The sequence below is a fragment of the Hylobates moloch genome, unplaced genomic scaffold (assembly GCF_009828535.3).
Source record: "Hylobates moloch isolate HMO894 unplaced genomic scaffold, HMol_V3 SCAFFOLD_6, whole genome shotgun sequence".
NCBI classification, from domain to species: domain Eukaryota; kingdom Metazoa; phylum Chordata; class Mammalia; order Primates; family Hylobatidae; genus Hylobates; species Hylobates moloch.
In genome coordinates, this window is record NW_026652281.1 from 100,659,271 (window position 1) to 100,671,254 (window position 11,984).

An 11,984-nucleotide genomic window follows, 5' to 3' on the forward strand; every position below is an offset into this window, starting at 1 on the left:
CATGCCTATAGTCTCAGCCACTCTGGAAGCTGAGGCAGGGGAATCACTTGAACCCGGGAGGTAGAGGTTGCAGTGAGCCGTGACCTTGCCATTGCACTCCAGCCTGGGCAACAGAACAAGAGTCCGTCTCAGAAAAAAAAAAAAAAAAAGACTTGCTTGTAGGTAGTGAAAAGAGATTGGGTTAAGAGCCTCAAGAGCACAGTTCTGTTCCATTAGACCCTAAATTACCGTGGGATCTTGGGCAAGTCCCGGTTCCTCTCTGGGTTCCTGAACCCTCATCTCTAAATGAAGGTTGACTGGAATAGCTAATGATTCAGTTAATGACTTCATACATCTGATTCCTGAGAATTCTACTTGGTAGAATGGAGTCCTCAGCCCTCCTTAGAGAAAGTAGTGGTTCGAAGTGGTTAGACTGTCTGCAATAGGGAACATGATTTAAGACGCCACGTGGTAAAGCGGGCAGTGACAACATGGAGTGGAAGCAGATGGGAGTGATGAGGATGGTGAGAGGTCTGGAAACTGTATCTCATCAGATTAGCTGACACTCTGAATGGTGGGAGCAGCCTGATATGGTGACTAAACTTCAGCATCTGATGCTTGGGTTACAATCCCAGCTTTATCAATTACCAGCTGTGGAACACTAGAATGCGTGATTTCCACCGCACCCCTCTGCCCATCCCCCATAAGATGCTGGTGACAATCTTAAGTAGCTCAGGAGGGCATTGTGAGTAAATCTCATATTATACAGGATATTCTCAGTACAGTGCCTGACACTAACAAAGTGTTCAATAAATGCAGGGTTTTAACTATTACCAAACACCAGGTTCCAAACAATTGCAGAGCCTTCAAGAAAAGGAAAAAGTGAAGTGGGGTCAAAATGTAACTATTGGGAGAAAGTTACCAAAAAGGTTATTTCAGCTCTTCGTTAAAATGGAGTGCTTTTAACGACTGGAGTTAATGAATCACCTGTTCACCTCCTGGGTTCCCTGAGAGGTAGTTAGCAGGCTGTCATCAGGACATTTAAGAAGCTGTAGGATTATTGGGAAAACAAAAAACCTGCTGATAAGGGAGTTGGATGACAGGATCTCAGAAGCTCCCATTACAGGTAAAATTTGAGATTTTGTAGGAGCTGAGGATTGAGCAGTCAGACCAGCTCTTCTGTGTCCTTCTCCAGAGAGTGAAGGAGGCCCAGGCTTGAGACATGCACCAAACATAGTGGAGAACTGAGCATTTAGAGTCAGAGCAGGTTTGGGAAGCCAGCTTTCCTTCTCCCCAGACTCATGAGCTTAGACAAGTGTCTTAAATTCCCTCTGAGAGTCATTTTCCTATTTGTAAATAGAGATGAAAGTACCTTCCTCTCGGGGTGTTGTACAGACTAAATGAGGTACCCAGTAGAGCGTCCGGCACATAGTAGGATCTCAAAAAGTTGTCTCTCTCTCCTTCCTTTTCCCTGGCAAACACAGACAGATATTCCCTTTCATTGCAAAGTACAGGCAGGAGGGAATGCCAGCCTGGGGCAAGAACAGATGACACCGGTGAGCCGCAGATGGGAAACTGCAGGACAACCTGGAAGGTCCCGGAGCCTTGGAAAGCCCAGCCTGGCTGCGATCTTGGGTGAGAAACAGTTGGAAACCATTCAGGGCTAAGAGAGGGTGAGGACTCCGTTATTTTTAGCATGATGCCAAATCACTGTGCTTTTGCCTGGGCCTGCAAAAGACAGAAACCCACAAGGCAGGTCCAGGACTTTTTCAGCCACAGTCTATTTATGAGTTAAAACTGTCACTGCTCAAACCCCTTACAATCCCAAACTACATTTACCTGAAAAACAAACAGGAATAGTCTTGAAATGGAGACGATTTATCAAGAGACTAATTATCTTTTGAGCTAGTCTGGAATAGTAATGAGCCCCTTTTAAACGAAAGCAAACCTGTGATGAATATCTCAATATGGCATACTTAGCAAACTTTCCCAGTAAGGTATTACTGCAGGGTAACTTACCACAGCAACCCATAAGCAAAATGAACAGAGGGAAAAAAATGCAAAGGTAGGAAGGAGGCAGGCAGTGTTCAAAAGCAGTAATTATCTCTCAAATCTCAAATCCTGACTGCCTCTTGAATATTTTAAGTGGAAGAGGGATGGATCACTTAAAGTTACGAAATCATTCAAAAAAGGCAGGCACTAATAAACAATTCATTGCTAATTGGGAGAGGCCTCAATCTAAAACAAATGTTCAATGCAAGATTTCTGGCCTTATAATGATAAGAAAGAACTGCTACCTGTTCTCATTAGTCGATAAAACTGAATCCCAAGTCTATTTCAGACAGGGCAAGCAACCCCAGCACACACTGAAAGCTCGTGATGAGCTAGGCCTTGCATTAAATTCTCATTTTATCTTTACAAGAATCCTAGGATATAGATATTATTATTAGGTCTATCATTACCAAGAAGACACCTGAGTCTTGGGGAGTTTATGTAGCTTATTCTCAGTCACATACTTTGTAAGTAATGGAGGCAAAACTCCTCACTCACAAAATATAAGGCTACACCAAAAAAAACCCAAAAAACTCAGTAATCAAAATAAGTAATACTTTAATGCAGTATTTTAAAAATCAAGATTAGTTGGCCAGGTACAGTGGCTCACACCTGTAATCCCAGCACTTTGGGAGGCCAAGGCAGGAAAATGCTTGAGGCCAAGAGTTTGAGACCAGCCATGAGCTGCGATCACAACACTGCACTCCAGAGTGAGACTCTCTAAAAAAGTAAATAAATAATGAAGATTAGTGGGAAAAAAATCTATGATGAGCAAAAGTCAAAATTTTCAATCCAGACAGAATCCAGCTATGCACTTACATGCCTTGGGCTCACTGTCTTCACCCTCATCCTGGCCCTGCTGCTGGGCACTATTGCTTCCAAGAATGAATAACCGGTCCAAGCCTCTAGCATGATGAAAACTGAACTTTCCAGAATGAGTTTATGAGTAAAATATTGCCAGTGATCCGAGGCAGGATAGGTATGCAGCAATTTCAGTTGCTATGCCTATCCTTGCTTTCTCCACCCTTGCTCTTATTGAGAAGAATAAAGATGCATCAACAGCAGGGACTCTACCCTAAATTCTCACTGTTTGCTCTCACTGATGGAGCCTAATGGAGGCTGAAATGAGATCTCTACGTGTCTTAAACTAAGACCAGGGAGGAGCCTCCCCTACCACACTAGTTGCCACGTGAGGTGAACATCATAGTGAGGACAAAGCTGGGCTCCAGGCCATTTTCTTCAAGAGAGCTGAATGTGGAGAGCTAACTTTAATTGGTGAAAATCATTCCAGTGCAGAGGACCATGTCAAGAGGATTTCTGGAAAATAAGGGGTATGGAGTTTAGGAAGTGAAGGCATTTTTTCACCTGCAGCAACCAGGAAATTTTGAGAATAAACCCCTGCTCATTCACAAATATTGTTTGAGGGACACTTGGTGCCAGAAAACACAGAATAAGACCTTGGCTACTGTTTACTGCAGTCTTCAAAGCTGTTTATATCAACTTCCTAGATTCAGCTTTTCAAGTGGATTAATAAGGAGAGAGAGAGAGAGAGAGAGAGAGGTGTGAAGATCAGAAATTGGCCTCCATGAGAAATAGCATCATTAGTCTCTCTCATACTTTTGAGTTTCTTCCTCCTTTCCCTCTCTTCTCTCTCACATTCCTCTCACCTAATATCCCGATGTACCAGATTTTCTGATCAAGCAGAAACCTCGACCATACAAACTGTGAGAGAAATGATTTGTCTCAATAAGAATCCCTGAACTCTGCAACTGTCTCATGACTAATTAAACCAAAATGAAATTTTGCCTCCAGTTTGAACAATGTGCATTACTCACAAGAGCTTAGAATTTAAAATTGCCCTTAAGTTAAATAAACTGTCCAGTGATAAGGGAACGTCAGTTTACGAAACACTTTGTCTTACTTTCCACTGAGTTACTTAATACTCCCTCCCATAATCCATTGGCATTGATTCCTTCTTCATCAACTGTCTACACATTCCAACACAGCTCAGAGCTGCAAAGAACTAGCTGCTGAATCACCAGGGAGGCAACTGTACTCACTTAAGACAAAAAACACAAGTATCCACTTAAAACAGTACTTATTTTTTTAATGGAGTTTTCCTCTTAATTATAATATAGCATTAGTTTCTTTTTCCATTCTCCTCCTGAACTTTCATGACACTATCAAACAGGAGCAAATATAAATTTGTGTAGCCTGAAATATGCAATTTAATCATAAGCCATAATTTCCATATCACTGAGGACAAAAAAAAAAAAAAATCAAATGATTATACTCCAGTGCACGAGGAACAATCTTGAATTAAATTTTACTCTCTGCTAAAGTTAGGTTTTTCACAGCAATATCAAGAATGGTTTAAAGGAAATAGTAAAACATTTACTGCTATATTAAAATTCTATGCCCCAAAGTGTTTACCGAAGATCAAACCGCTATTCCTTCTTGCAAATTAGAAGTGTCTTGCAGACATCTTCAAAACCTCATGAAAGAACGGGCAATGGTATCACAGTAGTCTCACTGATATTTTTCTTCTTTATCCATTCCCTTCCACTTGGAGTCAGAAATGATGCTTTTTTTGCCAGAAAAAAATCCCGAAAATCCTCCCAGATCACTGTCTCAGTGAGAACTGACCTTGTTTATCCTGCAGCCCAGCCCCCACCCCGGCTGCTGCTCAATGTCAAGTTACAAGATTGCCCAACTTTCTAGTAAACTCCAAGGTGGGAAGAAGAGGCTGAAGGTACCAGGATCCACCCACTAGAAAGATGCTAATCCTGACAAACTGCTCGAGCAGTAGCTTGAACCACAGCTAGATTGAATTCGGTCTCTCCTGAGAGGGCCAGACAAGGCTGGTAAGTAACAAAACCGTTTTTCATGATGCCCTCAAAAGCAGATGGGCTCCATGCAGAAAGTTGGAGAAGGGTGCCATTGCCCTCTAGTGGCCAGAAGTGCAATCTTCCGCGAAGGAGTCCATTTCCAGAGTTGTACAAGGCTCTCAATGTCAGGGTAAAATTATAGCAGAAAGATGTCTAATTATGCTCCTCGAGTGTTTTCTTTAGTCCTTCCTGCTCATAGGGGAGGCTGCGGATGGCTATCACAGGAATCCTGATGGAACAGCTCATTTTTAACTCCTACCGCTGCACCAGGATGTGTCCAATTTTCTCCAGCTTTATTTTTCTTTTTCTTTAGCAGACCTGTTGATGTTTTTCCCTAATCAATTAAATCACAAATTTATATAGACCAACTATTTTTATATATTTCAGAGGCAATAACTTTAAATTAAAAAGGCTGACAACTAAAAAGGCTGAAAACTCACAATTCTTGGTAAGTGCAGAATAGGGATTCTTGACAAATTAGGTAACTTTTTATGAAACAGCAGCCAATTCCATAAGGGAGCAAATCGTCCCAAACACATTTCAATCCCTTAAATCATTGGCTAGTGAATTTATACAGTGCTCAAATTTTCTAGGAAAAAAACTTGAAAGTTTATAGTCATTCGTCAAACTTGACAATTCAAGAAAAAAAGTTTGATACCTACTTTCAAACTCTATATATTCCACTGTTTTATTATTATTGAATGATTAAGTATGCCTGTGATCAAAGTGAAAACATCAATATTGAAAGTAAATTCTAATGAAATTGTTACGTTTCTCGAACACCTCCCTACATAAATGTATTGAGAATGAAGACTAAAATCAGATTTGAAGATCTTGTTTAGATGGTTCTGAAAACAGATTTGAATATAAGAGATCAAAGTTTACCAACTTCATAAGTTACCACTTCATAAGTCACAGGCATTCACAGGCAAGGTTCCAGGACACGCTATGCTCCTGGGAGCGCAGTACTGGCATTGTAAATCAGAACACGCGGTCAATGTCATGGCGTTTCCCATATGAGGGTCCCCAAATCAGAATCTTTACAAAGCAGCCATGTAATTCTATTCAAAGGAGAAGAAAAACCATGAATTATGAAGACAAGTGCATTAAAAGAGCATGAAATTGATCCGTATTCCCCCAAATCATGGCGTGGCTCTCCAAGTCTGTCTCCTGCCCCTCCTCCCACAAATAAACAATCAAACATGCACATCCACAGCCACCACTCTACAGAGGGAACATGAGTTCTAAGACATAAAAAAAAATTGTGCCAGAACTGTTTTTTTTAATTTTCAAATTAACAAAAGATTGCATCTTAATTGAAAATAGAATTTAGGTTTCTAGTAATTTTACTGTCTGGTGTTCTGATAAGAATGCTGAACGTAATGAAAGTTCTGAAGTGCTATCAAGATGGTCCACTGCTTCAGTGAGAACTATTTTAAAAGCTTATTTTCCTAGGAAGCAATAAGCAGCCATTTGAATAAATCTACATGTCTGGGCCTCGCCAGATTATCCAGTCTCAATCCTTCCAAGGCCTGCCTTCATTCCCCCTTTCCCAGGGGTGAGGAGGGTGGTTTATTCTTTCAAACAATGTCATAAAATGCCCAGTTTATGCAGACTCTGAAGTAACAACTAAAATGATAGTAATAATTTTTATTAATAATAGTGCATGCCTGCAAGACATTTTAATGTCTTAATTTACAATGTCTCAAAAGTAAGATGTAAAGATAATTCTTACTCAAGCAAAGTTTCCTGGCCTTTCAGATGCCTTTCCCTGGTCTCTACTGAAAAGCACTCACATTCCTTTTGTACTAGGCTGGATTTCAGTTTCACACAGAGGTTCGAATTCCAGAGCCCACTGGCCAACTCTAAAACTTGGAATCAGAGATTACATTTAAGGAACTTCAGTGGCTGGAGCCTCAGAGTGCTTCCTGTATTGGCCACAACTCTGTCCCTTTGTTTTGTAACTTTTTTTCCTTTGTCCTATTGGAAGAAGACCAGGCTCCCTGCAGCTAGGGTTGGGCATTTAATATTTCTGCTCTGGTGTCTGCACCTACGTGTTTGTAGGAAAAACAATTCCTCAGGATTAACGAAAAGGTCAGTCCCTTCTCTTCTCCTCTGCCAACATATTAGGCTCTAGCGCTCAGAGCCCAGCCTGGCAAATGTGCTGATGCGATGCTAAAGGATCCTCGCTCCTGAGAACACATCTGCATCCCCATCCCCAGGAAACCCAGACACCCCGCAAAACCATCGATGTCTGCTGCAAGCCCAAGTGATGAGGAAATTGATCCGTCCTCTCGCCAGATTAATTATGGTAGCTTCCCTGTGATTAAAACGAAAACTTACTGCCTCATATTAAACCGATAGCCATGATTAGAAGAAGAAAATAAGAAAAGATTTCAGAGCGATCCTAGCACGATTTCTTTAGGGGGAGACGAAGGGGAAGACTTTAGTGAAATCTATACCCTCATACAGCCGGGTTTCAAGAACAACCCCCCACTCCCATCCCTTAGGGATGACCCGTCGTCATGCAGGGATGGTATTAAATAATTAAAAGATGCGATTTCTTAATAGCAGTGTGATGGCCCATGAAATTCCTACTGCATTATCAGCAAAAGCAACAGGGCTTCTTCTAGCACCTAGAAAACCTTTCACCCGGGAGAGGCAGGCGCAGGGAGCCCGCGCGAAAGCAGGGCCTCAGCAAAAAAACGGACAAGGAAGCCGGACCCGCAAGCCTCCCCCGACCCCACTTTCTCTGGGGACTCCGCTTCACAGCGTGAGGCGCGCCCTCCTACAGTTCCTCTGGATTGGGGAGGGGGGAGAAGGGAGCTCTCCTCGCCGCCCTCCTCGTCTGGCCGGCTTCTCAGTGCTTCCCACCTCCCGGCTCGCGTTCCGGGGCAGAGCGCCGGGAGGGAGGCCGTGCGTGCCGGGAGCTGGAGAAGCTTGGCGCGCTCCGAGAAGCGGCGCAGGTTTCGGGAAGGTTTGGTTCTCAAAGTTAACGTTGACCCTGGCAGCTTTCGCCAATCCCAAGCCAGAGGCGAGCCCGAGTCTGGGCCGCTCATAGACCTGCCCCTGAGCTGGTGGGAGCTTACAAACGGGCGCCGGAGCTCCCGCAGAGACTCGGGCTGGAGGGCTGTAGCGCACCGCAGCCTGCTGCCCCAGAACCGCAGTCGGCGGCCCCAAACCCATGCTATTAAACTGCGGGCAGTCGCCTTCCGGAGCTGGGATCTTTCCGTTTTCCCGGCCTTACCCGGCAGTCTCGACTGGAGGGACTAAGCCCCGGGGAGCTTTCGGCAGGGATCCGGGAGGATGGAGTAAGAACCCCGCAGAGCGTGGTCTTGTCGCCGCTTTTGGGAAGCGGCGCAGGGCTGTCAGGCACCGCGCCGTGGGCGACTTTCCCCAGAGATATGACCGGGGACAGTCGGCGTGTCCGGAGCTCTGCTCTGCAGTCTCTTGCCCCAGCCAGGTACAAACCCCCTCTGCTGCGGCCTCGGCGCAGACCCCAGAGGAGGCCGGAGCCGGGGAGAGTCGTGGAGCGCACATCTGGAGCCTCCGTCCCCTGCGCTGCCCGCGCCCACAGCTGGCTCCCTTCTCCCTTTCTGATTTTTAAACAAATCTCTCCCTCCCTTTTGCTTTGCGTTAGTGAAGCCTTCTCGACTCAGATACCACCGTCCCCTCCACCACCCCGCCCCGCCAAGACATTCTCTTCCTGAGAAAATCCTGCCCCCCACTCCAAGAAGCCCCAACCAGGAGAGAGGAAGGGACTGGCGGCGCACCTCACCTGGGGCCCTTGCGGGTGGGCGCAACCTCCGAGCCGCCCGTCCCTGGCGCAGGGCAAGCGCTGCGGTGTCAGTCCCGGCCCCAGTCCCGGTCCCATTCACAAGTCAGCGGCGGCTGCGAGCGGCCCCCGCGGCATCTGCTCCTCGGCCCGCGACGCTCCCCTCAGCTGGCGGCGGCCGCGGAATGAGCCGCCGAGCGCGCTAGTGGCAGGAATGAGAAACCGGGGGGAGGTGGCGGGCTGGCGGGCGGGCGGGCAGGCGGGTGCGGGGCGGGGGGGGCGGGAGGAGGGAGGCTGCCGCTGGGAGGGAAGGAAAGGGCGGGGGCTGAGAGAAGCCGAGGCTGCGAGACGCAGCGAGATGGGCCTCGCAGAGGCTGCGGGGGCCGACCCCGTCCGCGCCCCTCCCCCAGGGGCCCAGAGATGCCAACCCCTGGATTCGTGGCCGCCCTTCCCGCCCCGAGGCGCGGCGCTCCGACTCCCTCAGGGCTCAGATGGAGTCTGGAGCGACTGAAGTTGGGCTCCAGGGACGCACAGCCAATCAGGGAGGGCGGCTGAGGGAAGCTGGAGAGGGGTTGGGAGCCCTCATTTTCCTCCTTCCCCTAAATCCGCTCCAGCTGGCCAGGCTGGGCTCTTGCCTGGCGGGCCGGGATGGTGGTCGGGGGAAGGTATCGTCCAAGTGAGGGAAGCAATTGGAAATTCGGGAGCGCGTTCTATTCTTTCTCACTCCACCACCCCACCTTCCAAAAATCCCTCAACGTTGGCGGCTCCTGCCCAGCCCCCACCCCCCTCAATCTCCCATCCCTTGCAAACTCTTCTGGTGGCTGTGGTGGTGAAGTCGGGCGGGGAGGGAGACTTAGGACTTGGGAAGAGTCCAGTCTCCGTTCTGTCTCAGATCTCCTCTCCTCCAGTGCCCCCCACGCAACGCCTCGGAGAGGGGTACTCGGGGAGCGCTTCGCCGGGGTCGGCCTAGCTCCACCCTTTGGGAGGGTGCCTTGGCCCCTACCCCAGCCAGGTATCAGTGGCCACCGCCGGTAGTGTCACTTGTTGCCACCCCCTCGCTACAGACCCGCCAGGGCCCGGTGGAGTGTGCGCTTCTACGGGAGGAAGGGCCTAATGGGGCGCAGCGCCGGAGTCCTAGCTCCTTCCTCCGCTGTACCCCTCACTGAGGACTCGCTACCATGAGGGAGCCCCGGGCCTGCTTCCTGCCCTCCCTCCCCGAGTCGCCGGGAGAAAGGGCTGGCAGGGCCGGGGCTTAGGAATCACGCCAAGGACTGGGCGGGGCGCTCGTGGTACCGGGAACGGCGTGGGGACCTGCACACCCAGCAGGGAACAACCATGCCTGTGTGGGGACCCCTGGCTTGAACAAGTTTGCAGGATGGGAGGTGGAGGCAAGAGAGGAGGCGGAGGAAGGTGGAGACGCCAGTGGGTGAAGGCTAAAAAGGAACCGCTTAGGGGGACGGGGATGAGGCTGGGAAAGGGGAAGAGATGGACCTGCGAAAAAGACGGGGAAGGAGGCTGCGGAGGGAAAGCTGGGCGCCACAGCCAAGCAGTTTGAAAGGGCTAGAGGGGAGGAGACGCGCCCAGGAGTTAACGGAAAAAGAGGCCGAAAACGGAAGAGAAAGCTTGGGATCCTGAGCGCGTGGGGAAGGAACCCCAGTGCGGGGCTAAGGCAAGGGCGGCCAAACCCTGCCCTCCAGCTCCTGGTCACCAGCCCGCGGGTCCCGAGAGCCCGCAGCCGCCCGGGTTTCCACACGGCTTGGGGAGACGTCCGCGGGGGCGGGTGCCGGCGAGGCTGCCCGGGATCTACCCTCCTCGGCCCGCCCGCCCGCGTTCTTCTTGACGACTCCAGGATCCGGGTGGCGCTGCGTGCCTGCCCCCAGTCCGCGTCCTGCGCGGAGAGGATGCCTCTGTCACCCTCTGTGTGGACGTGGCCTTTAAACTCCTCGTTCCTCCACTGCGGGGTAAGAGCTGTAAGTTTCCAGCTGCTCAGTTCTCTTACTACTCAGCCTTCCCCCTACCATAGGTGTCCAAGGTGATAGCCCCCTGGGTCCCCAGTAACCCCCCAACCTCGCACCACGCTCTGCGCAACGGACGCGCGAGGCCATTGATGCCCAGTGCTTTCCTGTAGAGCGCCAGTGAGTAGATCGTGGTGCCTGCCACTCCTGCCTCCCCCTGTGGGTCCCTGGCCCTGAACCTTTTCAGAGCTGTACCCTGCTTCCTCTGTCTGCCTTTTTGGCCTCTGCTGTAACCCCTAAAACTTTGGGTACTTCCCAAGCCACCGCCGAAAGTCCCCACTCTAATGAGGCATGGTGATGATAACAGGATGCTCTGGTGGCGCCATTTCAGCTTATAAATGAAGTTACTTACACAGGAGAGGAGGGAAAAGGGGTCCGGCTTTCCCTCAGAGATACTGAGGCTTTCCCTCAGTTTTACTCTTGTTTGGCTACAAACTCTTGCCTGGATTTTCTCAACCCTTCCACGTGGTCCTAGAGGGAGTGTGAAGCCACGATCAATCTGATCATACATATATTATACAAAGATGCCTGGGATCTGTGATGATTAGGACATCTCTTGATCCATGAAGCAAGTTTCATAAACTCCCTTTTGGAAGCGTGTCCAGAGATGAACCTGACCACATGTCAGCTGACATTAGCTGGACTTTGACCTCTCCTCTCTGTTCAGCATTTATCGAATCACAGCAGTTGTTTTTATAGACCATCCCTTTAGTAATGGGTGCATCAGCCGATTTTAAAAAGTAAGTTAAAAACTGCTTGGTAAGTTTCCACTGACACTACACACCTGAATCAGATGGAACCTAGTGTATAGCAGCAGTCAATAACCCTTTGCACAACCCAGCAAGTTAGGATTCTACTCAACAGAATAGGAAACATGTTCACACAAAAACACACACCAGAATGTTCATAGCAGCATTATTTATAATAGCCAAAATCTGGAAACAACACAAATACCCATCAACTGGTGAGTAGATAAACAAAAGAAACAACATAAATACCCATCAACTGGTGAGTAGATAAACAAAAGAAACAACATAAATACCCATCAACTGGTGAGTAGATAAACAAAACAGGGTGTATCCATACCATGGAATATTGTTCAGCAATAAAAGGGGAAGAAATACTGATGTTTGTTACATCACGAATGAACTTCAAAAACATATGCTAGAAGCCAAATGAAAAACAACATATTGTATGATTTTCATTTATATGAAATGGCCATTTATATGAAATGAAAAGGCAAATTTATAGAAACAGAAAGCAGTGGTTGCCCAG

At 48.1% G+C, this 11,984-nt stretch overlaps 1 protein-coding gene across 1 annotated transcript in view; it reads right to left on the reverse strand.

Moving 5' to 3' along the window:
• CDH11 (cadherin 11) overlaps window positions 1–8,881 on the reverse strand; it is a 179,135-nt gene extending 170,254 nt beyond the window's left edge. Inside the window, exon 1 of the mRNA XM_032157536.2 lies at window positions 8,698–8,881. The gene's annotated coding sequence lies outside the window, so the exon portion shown is untranslated. The remainder of the gene's footprint in view (window positions 1–8,697) is intronic.
• Window positions 8,882–11,984: the final 3,103 nt, after the last annotated feature.